We start from the raw sequence: 16,828 nt of genomic DNA on the forward strand, positions 1-16,828 counted from the left end.
AAAGGAGTGAGAAAGTGCTCATTTTCTCACTGGGGGGAGGAGCAGAGGGAGAGAGAGAATCCGAAGCAGACTCCACCTCAGTGCAGAGTGTGAGGTGGGGCTCGATCTCACTACCCCAAGATCATGATTGGAGCGGAAATCAGGAGTGGGACACTTACCGGAGCCACCCAGGTGCCCCTCAGTCTCTTCTTCATAGGTGGTAGCATAATTTATCTTGCTTCCCTGATACCTTGCAGTGGTACTTAATTCCTATCTTTTTCTCAATCTCACTTCCAATCTGTCAGCAAATCTTGTGAACTCTACCTGTAAGCTTGATTCTGGCATCTTCCATTTCTCTCCATCTTCATGCTAGTTACCATGCCCAACCCTTCATCCTGACTTGTTGGGTCTATTTCAGTAATGTTTTCACTGTTCCCCTGGCTTCTACCCTGGACCCAGCTAGCAATTCACAAAGCAGTTGGAGAATGATTTTAAAAACATAAGTTGGTTCATGTCATTCTTCCTCCCAAACCCCAGTGTCGCTCCTTCATAGTTAGAAAGTGGCCCTATGTCAAAACTCATCCTGTGCCCGTTTCTCAGACCTCATCCACCAGGTTTCTCACTGGGAAAGGTTTTCTTCTTACAGATGGCAACATTTTAATCTTCCTCTAGGCTCTCCCTCTTGTGTTTCCTTATTCCTGGTACTTTCTGCTGCTAGACCCTCCCAGACTGGTGCCTGTTTGTCCTTCATTCTTATTTTGGATCAAGTATCCTGTCTTTCATGGCCCTGCAAAATAAAACAGCCTCTCTCCCACACTGGCCCTATATATCACCCTGGTTTATTGTACAGTACTGAAGACTGTTTTGTTCTTTTTTTAATAGCATTTTAAATTTAAATGTAACTGACATATAACATATTAGTTTTTAGTTTATAACGTCATGATTGGATATTTGTCTATAGTGCAAGATGATTATACAATAAGTCTAGTTAACACCCATTACCATACATAGTTGAAATTATTTTTCCTGAGATGAAAACTTTTACGATCTACTCTTCAGAAATTTAAAATATACAGCACAGTATTAATTATAGTTACCATGCTGTATATTACATCCCTAGGACTTATTTTACAGCTAGAAGTTTGTACTTTTTAACGCCTTCACCCATTTTGACACCCCCCCAACTTCTGGTAACCAACAATTTGTTCTCTGTATCTATGAACTCAGTCATTGTTTATTTATTTATTTATTTATTTATTTATTTTTAATTTCATGTGTAAGTGAGATCATATGGTATTTGTCTTTCTCTGTATGACTTCACTTAGTCTCTTGTATTCAAGGTCAATCCTTGTTATCACAAATGGCTCTCTAATGGATTCATTATGGGTGAATAATATCCCATTGTATTTATATGCATTTTCTTTATCCATTCAGCCATCAGTGGACACTTAGGTTGCTTCCATAACTTGGCTGTTGTAAATAATGCTACAGTGAACATGGGGGTGCACATATTTTTTTCAGTTAGTGTTCACATTTCCTTGGACAAATACTCCGATGTGGAACTGCTGGATCATATGGTATTTCTGTTTTTAATTTTTTGAGAACCTTCATACTGTTTTCCATAGTAGCTGCAGCAATTTACATCCCCACCAGCAGTGCACCAGGGTTCCCTTTCCTCTACATCTTTGCTGATACTGGTTACTTTTTGTCTATTTGGTAATAATCTATTTTAATTGGTGGGGGGTGATATCTCATTGTGGTTTGGATTTACATTTCCCTGGTGATTAGTACTGTTGAGCATATTTTGATGTACCTGTTGGTTTCTGTATGTTGTCTTTGGAAACAATGCCCATTCAGATACTTTGCCCATGTTTTAATCAGTTTCAGTTGTTGTTCTTGTTTTGCTATTGAGTTGTATGAGTTTTATAGATATATATGCATATGTTCATATATAACCCTTTGTCAGATGTGTCATTTGCAATTATTTTCTTCTATTTGGTAGGTTGTTTTTTGATTTTGTTGATGGCTTCCTTTGCTATGAAGAAGTTTGATATATTCCCACTTGTTTGGATTTTTTTGTTGTCCAATCCAAAAACTCATCTCTAAGATCAATGTCAAAGAGCTTCTATGTTTTCCTGTAGGATTTTAATAGTTTCAGGTCTTACATTCAAGTATTCACTTCATTTTGACTTGCTTTTTGTGTATGGTATAAAGTCGTGGTCCAATATCATTTTTTGCATGTGGTTGTCCAGTTTTTCCAGCACTGTTTATTGAAGAGACTGTATTTTCCCTGTTGTATATTCTTAGATGTTTGCTATAAATAAATTGAACATATGTGTGGGTTTATTTCTGGGCTCTCCATTCTGTTTTGTTGATCTGTGTGTCTGTTTTTATGCCAATAGCATAGTGTTTGATTTTATAACTTTGTAATGTAGTTTTAAGTCAGGGAGCATGATGCCTCCAGTTTTGTTCTTCTTTCTCAAGATTGTGTTGGCTATTCTGTGTCTTTTATGGCATGTTCTTTATGTTACCATTCTCAGGGCACTGGAAGTTTTGATGATGGGCTCTTCCTGTGTTTCACTTTAGTTTGTACTCAAAAACTATTGGTTACATTAATGGTGCCCTTTCAGCAATGCAAATAATTAGAAATGAAGCATTAGAAAGACTAATACTAAAGCTTAGTAGAAAGGCAAGAGCTCATAATTTTAGAATTTAAAAGATTGCAAATAGTAAAATGATTCTGCATAAGATCCTACAGCATGGGAAGTTCTTTTCAGAAATTTGTTTTTCTCACACAAACGATTCCCCACTCCCCACCTTGTAACTGTTTCTTAGAAATAATCCTATGTTTCCCAATTCTGTATCTATTCCTATTTACATTCCAACTGGATTACAAATTGCTTAAGGGTAAAGATTCTTGTTTATCTTTGTATCATTTCTAGCCAAATGTCAGTCCTAAAACAAACAAACAAAAGACTGAGGTTTTTCTGTATGTATGGCCAACGTACTTGAAATTCTGTGAATAGTGGTCATGATAAACATTCGCTACTTATATTGTTTCTTACTATCTGATTTTGTTCTGAGTGTAGGATAATGGAGACATTATGCCATTTCATATTAGCAAAGATTTAGCTTCTATAATATCAACTGGTAATTACTATGCAAAGGGTAGAAGAACAGATTGAGTCAATTCATTATGAAAGCTAACATATATTGGGGTAATTATGTGCCAAGCCATATTCTAAACACTTTATCATATATTAACCCATTTAATCCTCAAAATACCCACAGGAGGTGGTGATTACTATTTTCTTTCTTTTAAATTTAAAGAAATTGTGCCAAAGAGAGTTAAGTAACTTGCTGAAGGTCACACTGTAAGAAATATTGAGGTCTCCTTTTGAACCCAGGCAGTGTGACTCCGAAGTCAACACCCTTAATCTCTATCCATTCACTTTTGATAAATACTATGTAATTGAATCTTTAAAGGGCTTTATACCTTTAAAGTAACAAAATCCTTTTTTTTCTAAATGCAACTTTTTAAAATTCCACAAGTGGATTTATTGCTATATACACTACACAATTAAATATGTCTCAGCCCTTCACTAACTTCAGTGATGAATATTTCTGCTTTGTTGTATGCATGACCAAGTCTTTTTTTATCCTCTTTGAAAATGCAAGACTTTAGATGAAAACACTAACATATCTCTGCACAGGAGAGTGGGGGAGGGTGAAAACCAGGAAAATAAATTGCTCTAACAATGTATCTTGGCAGCATAATGGTCCATTTCTAGCAAACAGCAAAATAGGCATGACATGACATGCTCTTATTTGAGATAATCTTTTATGTTTGGTGATTATTAACAATCCAAATAAATCAATACCAACAAAGTTTAAGAATGGAAAGATAACAAAAAATGCTTTAGTTGTTCTTTCTATCTAAAAGGATACATTTGTTATTTATAACCACAAAAAGGAATACTAATTATCACAAAAGGCTTAAGATTCAGCTATTCAGTAGCAACAGATTCACATAACAACCATGAAATGCATAAATAAAAATCTTCATTAAAAGAATATTAGAGGCCAGCCTGAAACAGACGTGGAAAAAAAAAAAAAGAAAAAGAATTCAGAGTAAATGTCTTCCTAGGTAGCCAGTTCAACATTAAGGGGCATCTGGTCTCTTTTCATGCTCCATATTCACTGTCCTCAGCAGTGTAGACATGGCCATGGTTTTTGGTTTCCTGATTAAGTGGAGTCAATGTAGAATGGTAGGGCAGAGCTGCACAACCATATATAAATTACACACACACACACACACACACACACACACACATTTTTTTTTTTTGTCTAGGTAGTTGCCAGTCAGTAATTGGGTTTCAAAAGGATCTGCGCCAAGTCAACTAAGACATTCATTCTGCTTTTATTTACTAAATCTTAGCTTTACAGTATGTCAGCTAATCAAAGAGATAGATGCCATCCTTGCATCATAGATGAAGAAACCGTGGATATTTAGGCCTGAATTTACAAAGCCAAAGAGCTAGTTCTACAAGGGGAATGGAATTTGTAGTTAAGGAAGTTAAAATAAAATCCACCACACAGCAGCTGTATGACCTTTAGATTTCAACTATCTTAGTTTTGATTTCTTCAGTTACAAAATTAGAGCAATGTATATCAAAGTGTTGAGCTATCTACTGATTTTTCTTCCTGAACCTCAAAAGTCTGAAACTTTAAAAATCTGAAAAGTCATTGTCTTCTCCTCTCCTTCTCCATTCTTATTTTTAATTTCTCTTATGATCACTAATTTGATAACTGGTGCTTTAGTCATTCAAGCCAAAAATTGAAACAACATTCTGTAAACCTGTGTTCCCTGTATTTATCTCTTAAATACCTTGGAAATCTCCTCCTTTCTTTACTTCTTCATTGTCTTTGTCCCAGTTAAGTCTGTCACCATTTCAGTTTTATGTTACTGCAAATGTCTCTTAACAGGCTTGTTTCATCCCACTGTAATCATACTTCATATTGCTATCCTGATTATCAAAACCAAAAATATGTTATCTACATTCCTTTTTGAAATCTTTTATATCCTTCAATTTTAAAAAGTAGACACATCTTAACACAGAGTAAGGATCTGGACCCTTCAACATTATGACTTGTTTTCCTCCAATGGCTTCTTCCAATTTGTAATTAGGCCAAAGTGATCTACTTAGTAATACTCTAGGCTGTCAGGTTTCTCGTGTCTTTAGCCTTTATCTATTGGTTTGCCACTATCTGATTAAATCCTATTCAGTCTTGAAGATTCACACTTTCATTTCAACCTCCAAAGAAGGAAAAATAAATGACCTTACTAACCCAGGGGTGCAAGTGTCTCTCCATCTCCCTCCCCTCCCTCCCTCCCTCCCTCCCTCCCTCCCTCCCTCCCTCCCTCCCTCCTTCCCTCCCTCCCTCCTTCTCTCCCTCCCTCCCTCCTTCTCTCTCTTTCTCCTTATGTATGTGTACACACACACACACACACACACACACACACAGAAGATGAGCTCAATCAGAGTATAAACATAGAAAAAGGAGATGGCCTATTTCAAGGACTTGGATGCCCATATATTTACTCTTTTCCTTACACGTCTCTCTGGAAAGTAAAGTTGAAAGCTGATTGTCGGATGGGAAGTCTGTTATTAGATTAAAATTGTGCTTGCACCTCACACTGAAATATTGTTGAAGAGGATGTTTTAGTCTATTTTATTCTCCCCCTATCCGGTCCGTGATCAGTACATCAGAGTAAAGGAGTACGCGTCCGCTGTTGCAGTCCTTGCTTGGAAATAAGCTGATGAATGTGAATGTGTTGATGGCAGAGAGGAACTCATTCAGAGACTGTGAAATGGCAGTTCCTGGCTTGCCCAGAAATTAACCCAGTGAGCATTAAATTGGTGGCTGTGATTTTGGCTGTGGTCCAGGTGTTGATAACCTTGTAAGTTCATTGGATGCTGTTTTGATTTTTAGGTGTTTACAGATTTTTTTATAGCTGTCTAAGGGAGGAAAACAGCTAGTCGTGAGGCTGCTTCACATTTTACTTCATGTAACACGTTGCATGAGTAACCCTCAGCTTTGAAAGCTCATCAACCACTTGCATTTTGTCCTCTCAATTAAAGTTGAGCAGCCATAGACTTGTTACCGTCCATATAAATGCTAACTTCTCTTCCATGGGGTCGTGGACCAGATGCCCGGATTTGCTCAGACCAGTCCTGGACCACATGTCCTGTACTGGCATCGAGTCTGCTTAATGCCCTCTTTTAGTTTCACAGTCTCCCATTTGGACAACAAATGCTATGTTTACTCTATCCATAGGGGAATTAAGCAGAGTTCAACACTTCTCTCTGCAATGCTTAAAAAGGGAATGCTGAGCCAACCACAATTACTAGATTGTAAAAGCAACCCAGGTTTAGGATTTGTGGGAAGACTGAGGAAAGAATATTTGAGATCTATAAGTTAGGTCAAGAGTTACATGGAGGGGCTTCATCTGCTTTCACATTTGCCAAGGTCCTGAGACCTTGAGACCAGAGACCAAAAGAAGGGGGCTAATTTGAGGAACAGGAAAAAAAGGCCTATGTCTGTTGTATGATGAGACAGGAACCTGTTGTGAAAAATTAGACCAGGGAAGTCAGCAGGATTCAGAACAAGCCTTAGAAGTCATGCCAAGGATTTTCAAATTTGCTGTATGAGCAGTAGCAACAAAAAAATATTGTAATTTTTAAGTAGCACTGAAACTTGATTATATCTGCCTTTTTTTTTTTTTTTTTGAAAGAATACTCTGACGTATGTGGATAACAGATTGAGGTTGGGGCATCTTGCATGAATAGCAGTAGAATTGTGGAGACCCTCCCTTCAGGAGCTAAAATGGCAGCATCGTGAGAAATTACAGAAACTGAGCTATGGGGGAAGCGAACTATTTATTTTTAAGAATTAGCAGAGCTATACTTAATAATATGTTTTGTCCTGAATGCTTCTGTTTATAGCAAAGCAAAGAGACATCTGGAAGTCATGCCTGTGGACAGGTGGAACTTTACATTAATTGTTTCATTTACTGTCAATCAGTTTTGCCCTTAATTGCTGGGAGGGCTCCTTCAGAGATGGGGTTTGGCCCCATGCTGCCATAGGGTCACCAAAGCAACAGGAGAAAACAGGACACCAGCAGTGCGAGGTCTTCCCAGGAGAACAGCCTACTTCGAGGAGCCAGGAGCATTCCCAGACTGTACTCCATCCATCTCTGAGCACCCCCCCCCCCCACCTTCTAAATCTTAATGCAGAGTCAATCTTGGGACTACAGTGAGAAGTGGGTTTGCTGTCTGATAATTTAACACTCAAGTGAACTCAGATGAATTTACAGCAGGAGCTACCTCTGTTTACAAATTAGGATCAACTGTTCATCAGTTTTGCAAGCCTTTACATTTTACTTGTTCTGAGGATACAGTAAAACTCCGATTAAGTTTTTCACGTAACTTGAGGCATCTGCATGTCTGCATTGGTGACACACGTAGACCTTTGGGGAAGAACGTGTCTGTAGTATTATATAAACAAACAAGCAGAATTCCCAAGGAATATTTTTCCATATTTTTGATTCTCACTTCTAAGAAAACTAATTTAGGTCCTACGGGGAAGAAATAACAATTGAGTTTCTTCTTCTACTTGCGTATCACTCCTTTGCCTCCGATTAGGATTACATATTATATTGATTCAAGCCCGTCTGTTTCTTTTCTGCATTTTGCATGAACATGACTTTACTTCATTTTATCTCAGTGATATTTATGAGATATCGTAAATAAAAATCTCTCAGACTTTAATGTAGTTCAGTGAAAAGTATATACGAAACTCAAGTGAGTAGTGTAATACTTGAAAAGAGCACAATTCAGAGTAACTTCTACCTGGTGGTATTTTATTTTTACTTAGTAGAAATGAAATCCTTTGTGACACTTAGCCCTTAAAACGCCTGGTATAGACATGAATTCACGGGCTTCTCCTTAGAGTCAGTGAGGGAATATGCTGGGATCTACACCCATGACCTGGATAATTTGCCCTGTAATTTCTGTTTTTTGCTCTCAGACATGAAACTCATTAGCTTTTGTGATTTCAGTGCACATGCATTTAACAGAAAGGCATTTAATTATTACAACCAAGGAGATGATTACAATTTTTGGTAAAAAAAAAAAAAAAAAAGAAAAAGAAACTAAACAAAATCAAGAAAAGTTTTTAAAGTTGCCCTGTAATTGTGCTTCGTATAACCATACATCATCCTTTATATTATTTACTGGATACCAATAAATGATATGTTTTATTTTAACAGGCAATTTGCTGCCAGAAGTGTTTTCTTCTAAAAGGTAAGTGCCTTTTAAGAAATATTATATAAAATTATCATGGTTTCTGATTTATAGCTTTGAAGAGCCTATTAATTTTAAAGCCCCGTGGCTGACAGCTGTGTTCTTCAAAGGCAAGGATATATAGTATTAATTATCTTAAGCTGTGGATTATTGTTCATGGTGCAGACATTACGTAGAAAGGAGAGACTGGCACATTTTTCTATTTTGTAAGAATAATTAATTAACCTGGTGCTTTTAAAAGAAAAATACCTGTTGAAGAAAAATGTAAATAACACAGTTCAGTTTGATCCCATTTGTTTCAGTTCCAGATGGTTTTTGACAATTTTCAAGGAAATTTCCAGCCACTTGGGGTATGACTGCAGTGTTTTGTTATCAGTCTTTGTTACTTGGTTGGGTGAGATCAGAGAATGGCTTGGTCATTTTGAAGTTTAAAAATGTTTAACTAATAAAAGGTTGCATGATAGTATAAACATGTTTTTGCTATAAAAACCTATTTGCCAATGAGGTGATATATATATTCTTTACTTGAATACATACACATTTTAAAATCTGGTGGTGTATTAGGTTTAACCAGGAGTTAAATGTTACTGCTGACTCAACCTCGTCTTTAAATTTTCAAGAATCCGTTTAAAAGGTAACTGCATGTTTCAGTATAGTATATCTTCATTATGCAATAAGAAACGATCAGATCCCGGGCTTCTTTCTTAGCTTGCCTTTCTCCAAGTATTCAGTCTGGCAATGAAAACACGATGGAGTTATCATTTACTGTGTACCTGGCATAAAGTTTTTGTTGCTATAACAAGTCATGTTATAGGTCTTTAGAAGGTGCTCTCCAACAGCTTCCATAGCAAACACTGATGTTGATTACTGCTCTTGGTTCCACATCCCACTTGTTGACATTTGTTGGTAGACTACCAACACTTTTTTCCTCCCATCCCTGTGGATGTGGTATCAAGACAAACACCTTGTCCTTGAGGCACCTGAACCCTGCTGTGGGTTGTTGTAACAGAGTGGCTCTGTGTGTAATTATGTTGTTAAGGTCAGTACATTCACAAATTATAACTTCTTTCTTTGCCTAATAGTTGTTTCTTTACATGGTCTGGATTTCCATGATCAGGTCATGTTGGCATGTCAGTCTGGTATACACACATGCTAACCCTCATGTCAAGTTACTGAGTTATCAAAGAAATGCATTTTGAGAGAAAAAAACCCGCTATTACTTTTAAAAGCTTGGAGTATTGTGGCAGGGGCCCAAAAAAAGTGTTAAATAAATGATCAGGAAGTATTTTCAAGAGTATAATCCACAAATTCTTCCATACCATAGGGGACATTAGCTGTGATAAAATTACAACAAAGTTCTGTGTATACATTGAATCTTCACATGTATATTATAAGTTACATAGCTACCATGGTGGTCAGACTATATTACCACTCTTGATAGGTTTTGTGCAAAATTTTCTGATATTTCCCAACTCCCACCTCTTTCCCTCCCCACCCCATACAAATGCTGTGATGAAAAGAACACAGGGTTACGATCAATTAAAATTCACTTGTAAACCTAGCTTCAGCTCTTAGTAGCTGTGTGATCTCTTAGGCAAGCTCCTTATCCTCTCTGAGATATTGTCATCGTTTTTCAAGCTGGATATAAAAATATCTGTGTTTCCAAGACTGTTGGAAAGATGCTGAAAGTGATTAGTCACGTCTTGGCTTTCTTCTAAGAGTAAATCTCTTGTTGTGTACACACAGCATCAGACAAACTCCTTGTTGCTCTGACAAGACGGTAATTTTATGGTGTGCATTGTCCTTATTCTGTTGTGATTGTAAACTTTGCCTTCTGTGTGCTGACCTTGTAGGATACTGACATTTTGAAAACGAAGGCAAAGTATCTCATGCAACTCCAGGTGAAGATGTTCTGTCTTGACTGTCCGTGAACCCACCCAGGGGATTACCTTGGGTGCATGGGGAACACAAACAATTCTCATTTTAGTGGCTCCTTACATACCTTAAATACATCTTTCTTGACTTTCCTTCAACATCCCTACTTAGGCTGTTTACTCCCTAGGGCCTTCCTCTTCTTCACTATCTATTGAAGCTTGAAACTAGAGCCCTATTCTTTAATTCCTTTCTTTAGGAAATATCTCCTTTTTTGTAATGCTTTCCCTTAAAACACTGCTGGGTAAGTGGATAAAGAGCTGAAAATGGTTCCATCACCTTCCTGCGTAATATTTACATTTTAATGAGCTTCTGGAATGGCTTAACCTCAGTATAAGGGAATATGACGATCTCTGTGGCATGGGGGATCATGTGAGGCCAAAAGTCTTTCCCAGGAAAGCCCTATCAAATATAAAAAAAGTGGGGCTGCTTCTTCTCCACGCATCCCATAAAACTTATGCATGCATACAGGACATCTCATTCATATTCTCTTACTCTCTTCCACCTCTCTTACTGCCTGTAAAAAAAAAAAAAAAAAAAAAAAAAAAAAAAAAAAAAAAAAAAAAAACTTTAAGCAGACATGATTGATATCCGTGCCTCTTCTGAAATACCTAAACACATTTTCCTCTCTATCTGTTTTAAATCTCCTCTGAGCCCTTATATTTTCTTCGTTTCTTTCAAGACTTTGAGAATAATTTACATTTTTAATTATGTTTTACTTGTCACAAATTTTCATACACTTTAGCCAAGTGATTCTGTTAAGGTTGGAAGTAATTATTGCATATGTATTTCTTTTTTTTTTTTTTTTTAAGATTTTATTTATTTATTAGACAGAGAGAGAGACAGCCAGCGAGAGAGGGAACACAAGCAGGGGGAGGGGGAGAGGAAGAAGCAGGCTCATAGCAGAAGAGCCTGATGTGGGGCTCGATCCCAGATCGCCGGGATCACGCCCTGAGCCGAAGGCAGACGCTTAACCGCTGTGCCACCCAGGTGCCCCTACATATGTATTTCTGATCAGGAAACGGACCAAGAAGTGACTCGGCAAAAGTCAAAGAAGCAAAGATGGGTTAATACCAGGGCTTCTGATACCCAGTCCAGTCCAGGCATGTAGATGTTGTTTTATCACATAAAAGCAATCCGTATCCTGTTTTCCTCCTACGGATTTCTCCCCACTTATGAAAATAGGGGAAAGAAGAAAAACAAACAAAATATACTGCCCATGGTAATGTGACTCAGCTCTTCAGAAAGCCAGGCTCTCACCAGGCTACTTGCCAGGATAAACTCAGTGTTGACAGGGAGCTTGAGTGTTTTTAATATTTTTATAGCAAAAAGCCAAAATGAAAAGAGTTTACAAATGATAAATGAGATACTCATTTTAAATACAGTTCTCTGCTTAAATAACATATGTATATATGACTTTGCTAAAGTTCTTGAAAAAATAGTGAAAGGCATTGCATGCTTAATTTTGCTGGACACAGCTAACTAATTCTGGTAAGGGAAAAAAAAGGCAGTGGATTCCCCTGAGAAAATTTTAATTGACCTTTAAAGGTCATTCCTGTGCTTTAAAAGTGATTTAATAATACAGAATTGAGAGTATTTGATATTTCTTGATTTTATCTCAAAGTTTTATGTGGATTTTATTTTTTACTGTTACCCAAAAGTGACTACGGTTCTAGTGCTTCCAGAAAATACCTTCCTTCATCTCCATCCTTTCTTCTACATGTATGTGTGAGGGTGTCTAATGGTTTGCTTTACGCTTCGTGAGCCAAGACCTACTAATTATGTCTATCATAAAATGACTTTTCCCAATCAGACCAAAGGATGTTTTACTTTTTTTTTTTAGTCTGTTTTTTGGTTGTTTTTAATATAAATTAAACAATCTTTAGAGTAGGATCATTCTCAAGCCAACTGTCCATGCAATGAGTTCATCTGGGATTATAGGTTAAAAGTTGGATGGGAATGTCTCTTAGGATTTCAACTGTATGAGAAGCTCTCGAATCTAAAATTAACCTTTCTGAATAAATTTAATTCTTTCATCATGTGATTTTTTCCTAGAAGACTGAAACATCCAGAATTTTTTCTCTCTTTACATCTGGAATGTCCTCTTGTACGCGTTCTTTAGAACCTACATCATATACTGTTGGTTTCCTCTCCATATTCAAAGGTGCATTTTTTTGATCATCACTCCCAGTCATTTTCAATAATCGTGAAAGTGTCTGAAAAAAACATTGTACCAAGTGCTCCTGAGCCATAGTACTTTCCTTTCATTTCTGAATCAAGCTCTGTGCTTCTTTATACCTTCCAACTTTTGACATGTTCACGGGCACTTTGGTCATTAGCATATTTATGAGACCTAAGTTATATCACTGTTCCAGGTAAATATGTAAAGCATGAAAAGGCAGATTTTTCTTTTCCCAGTCAGTTTCATTCTGTGTAGAATAAAACTACACATTTATTCCTTCTTCCTACATATTGTGATTGCTTTTATACATTCACCTTGAAGTAAATACAAGCTTTTCTCGTTCAACTCTGGAGAACGATTCACGAGAGATCATATGCCACCATTCTATCTTCAGAATTCCCAAGGATTAATTTTCTTCATTTAAACAAACAAAACTAGTATAAAACCTTCATATTGAGAATAAGTATATGTATTAAAACTTGAATTATATAATAAAATGAACCTGGGGAAAGTGTTCTTTCCACAGTGAGATTTTCATTATAGGAGCAATACCGATTGCAGCTAGTGGATTATGGTGAATTTAAAGAAGAAAAAAAATCACCATAATTCAGTTGCAGCACCCCTTGAGATAACTACCACTGACATTTTAGTGTGTTCTACCAGTCTTTTTTAGGCATTCATTTGTACATAAAAAATTGCACCTGTGAAGGTATAGTCCCAACCCCTTTCTCAGCTGTATGCTTTCCCATCCTGCTTTCTGTTTCCCAAGAGGCACAAGAGCCTCCTTGCTTTCTGGCTTCTTTTGGTTCAGGGTATAAGAAGACCTGGAAAAAGATGAGAAAAGGAGTGGACCGTGCGGTCAGGTTTTTATTTCCTTAGCTCCCTCCTTCCATGGTTGCCTCAAGCAGCCTCGGCCACAGCTCTTAGTTCCTCTCAATGTGCACTTCCCTAGACACCTCTTCCGGGTTCTAGGAATTGTTCCTTCCCACATCTCTGCCATACTAGGGTTGGGGAGAGTTCTCCTGTGGAACCCAGTGGGTTTTGTGAACACCCCACCTACGTTTTTATAAATGGCTCCTTTCTTGAACCATCTGAGAATTAGTGTGCCATCTGTTCCTATGACATTGACTCATACTGTAGCTCCTAAATGGTTTTATTGACTGCTTTTCTTTTTGTCTACAGTATATGTTGAAAATCCTTGCACGTTGTTCAGTATCATGTTAGCACATTCTAACAACTTCATGCTACACACACACCACCGTCGAACATTTACCTTGTTTTCTTTTCTTCATTATTGGTAGCCATGCCGTGAGGAACATCTCTGTAGACATGCACATCCTCTATCATTCCCTCAAGGATAAGTTCCTCAAAGTGAACTAACAGTAGTTTCCAAATGGCATTTTCTTATTACTGCCGCAGATTTACAGTCACATCTCTTGGTCATTCTTTGGTTGTACCATCTCTAAATTACGTCAAGCAGGTCAGCAGCCACTTTTGTGTCTTACTACTTGAAAATGTGAGACACTAGATCTCCAAGTTCTAGGATTTCCTCAAGATGCATACTAACTTCTATTTATTCATACAGTTATCAATCCACGTTGCCTAAGTACCAACAGAAGCTCCTTTATGCCTTGAAATCAGGCCATTTGGAGCCTTAGGAGCCCCTCCTCACAGAGGGCTGTTCCATTCTGTGCAGGGCAATCTGCTGGCAACCGCTCAGGGTGGGTCTGTCCATACTTCACTCCTCTCTTACACCAGCTCTTCCCTGGTCAGGACACGAAGGAAAGGAATGGAAATTCCTGAGAAATTCAAGGTGTCCTAGAGTACTTGGGGAGAAAAGGATGAACTATATTTAAGTATTTGTTACATTAATAAATAATGCTTGTTAGGAACTTCATGTTCATTTAAAAGTTGAATGATTCCCTATGATCTGTTTCTCACCCACCCGCGATAACATAAGACTGATCATCGTGGCCATTACGTAATTAACGTGAATCAGTAATGACCGGTCTTTGTGCTCTCAAGGAACCGACGCTGTTGAAATAAAAACACAACAAAAAAATCAGGCTTTTGTTTTTCTTTTTGTTAACTGAATGATAAATTTCATACCACTCAAATACTCAATTTGTAACTATCATAATGACCTAGGTGATACAGAAATTGTCACCAGAATTATCAGCATGTTTCTACATCTTGGCTAAAAGCCCAGAAAGTATAGATTTACAGAATGAAAATCTGGAGTGTTTTATAAATACTATAAATACTGTTCTCACTGAGGAAATTGTGTATTTGGAGGCAGCAACTCTTAAAAGGAAAATGTACAATTTTCATAAACATTATTTTCTTGAAGATATTTTCCTATCCTATCTATGTCTGATTAGCCAAAATAAAGTAATCACTGTTCCTGGAAAACAAAACCAATTTAAATACCTCCCGTCCTGTGACTTTCAGTATTTTATGTGTGTTTTTCAGTCTTTGGTTTCTCCAGAAAGTAGGTCTCCTCAGGCCTATTTTCAAGGGTACATGAGGTTTCCATAAGATTTTTACAGAAAAGTGAGTTTTCATTCTATAATCTTAAAATGTGAATATGTTAATGAGATCCTAATTGACCATCTTATATTATGTGTCGTGCAATTTCGGATTGTACTACTATAATTGATAAGGAATCATGTGATGGGAAGGGGTGAAGAGAGAGAAAGAGAGAAAGATCAGTTAAATAATGTGTTTGTTAACTTTAAGCCATTTGAAGCCTCAACAGTTGAGCTAACTGAAGTTTCATTATAGTTAGAATATACAAACTTGTTGGCTGAATTAAGTTGTTCTATGACAAATAATATCCCAGCCATGTGCAATTTATAAAAAATCCTCAGTGTAAAATTTAACCATGTAGTTGCATTGCAGGTGACAATTTAGTTTTATCTAAACAACATCATCAGTGATAACATATTAAACTTGGTATTTTGAATAGTATAAGCTTTACACCTTTATTTATGGAATTTGTGGGTTTTTTTCCCCAAGTCCTGTAAAGGCTAATCTTCTGTTTATACATTAGTAATTGCATTAAAATAACTAAAATCAAAATTAGACATTTTCAAGAAACTATGATACATGGTACAATATATGATATATGATACATTCTTTACAAATTTTGAGAAACACTACCACCGAAAATCAGTACTATGCTTATTTCTCAACCATGTCCTTTCCCCATGCCGGTTCTCCCGTGTATTCAGCTAGCCATTAAATGTGAAGGGTAAGTCATAGTCTGCTCTCCTAAAGTAGCTCAGGAATTTCTTCAGAAAATATGGGCATTTGTTAGGGTATATCCGATATTGAGAAACCAGTGTCTCGAAATCCAGAAGTTACTTTACACAGATCATAAGAACAAACATGAACACGTATGCCACTTCACTGTGAGTCATGAAAGGATCGGAAAGATGGTTCAGTCCCTAAGCACATGAGACTAAAGCTTATCAAAGTGTGAAGAGCTCTTGAATTCATGGCTGACAGATCTGCTTGAGTATTTCTATGTCCTTCTTGGCCCCTGAGTGCACTACAGGGAAACACCTGTAAGATTCAAGCACTTTATAATATTATTCCTTAATATCAATGTTGTACGTGATTCTTGACTTGACATTTTATACTCAACAGTGCAAGATCTCTAACCATTTTGCCTCCTGGCTGCCAGTCAGTCTCCTTCCATCTTTCCTGACACTACGAAAATCATCTCTCCAAGCATTTTTTAACTGGCTTGACTGTCTTCCATTCTTTTTGTGTCCAAAGGTCTTATTCTGGCATTCAGTGTCCCTCCTTCTCAGCCTCTTTCCAAACTCTGACACTCTACTCTATAACCTGTCCCGCTCAGGAAGGATGTTTTACTCACCGATGCTAAAACACGCCTTTCTCAGCCCATCTTCTATGAATCTTTCTGTCTGCAGTCTCTAATTATATTTTCTACCTCTGAACCCCCATTTTAGGTCATCTACAGATCACTAAGTTTCATTAATTGTGTTTCCTGATATTTGGAAATGTTTCCCATGTTCCTCCAATTAGATTCAAATTTGGGAAGGGATGGAGTTGGATTTCATGTAGCACCTAGGAAGAGTTTTACCCCTATCAGATCACTCAACCTTTTGTTGAATAAATATCTTAATTTTGATTGTGTATCTCTTAAATGAAAACTATGAACTGTTAAAGTTGTGTTGCATTATTTGTATGCCCTGTAATTAGAATAAACCCCCCAATTCCATACAGGGGAAAAATACTTTGGGTAGAAGTAAGGAGATGGAAACTATAAATTAGCTCTATGATATTAGAATATGGGTCTTGATATGCAAGTGACTCATTTAAGAACTGAGAACTATTAAAC

Source organism: Ursus arctos, unplaced genomic scaffold (genome assembly GCF_023065955.2).
Source record: "Ursus arctos isolate Adak ecotype North America unplaced genomic scaffold, UrsArc2.0 scaffold_27, whole genome shotgun sequence".
In the NCBI taxonomy this organism is placed as follows: Eukaryota; Metazoa; Chordata; class Mammalia; order Carnivora; family Ursidae; genus Ursus; species Ursus arctos.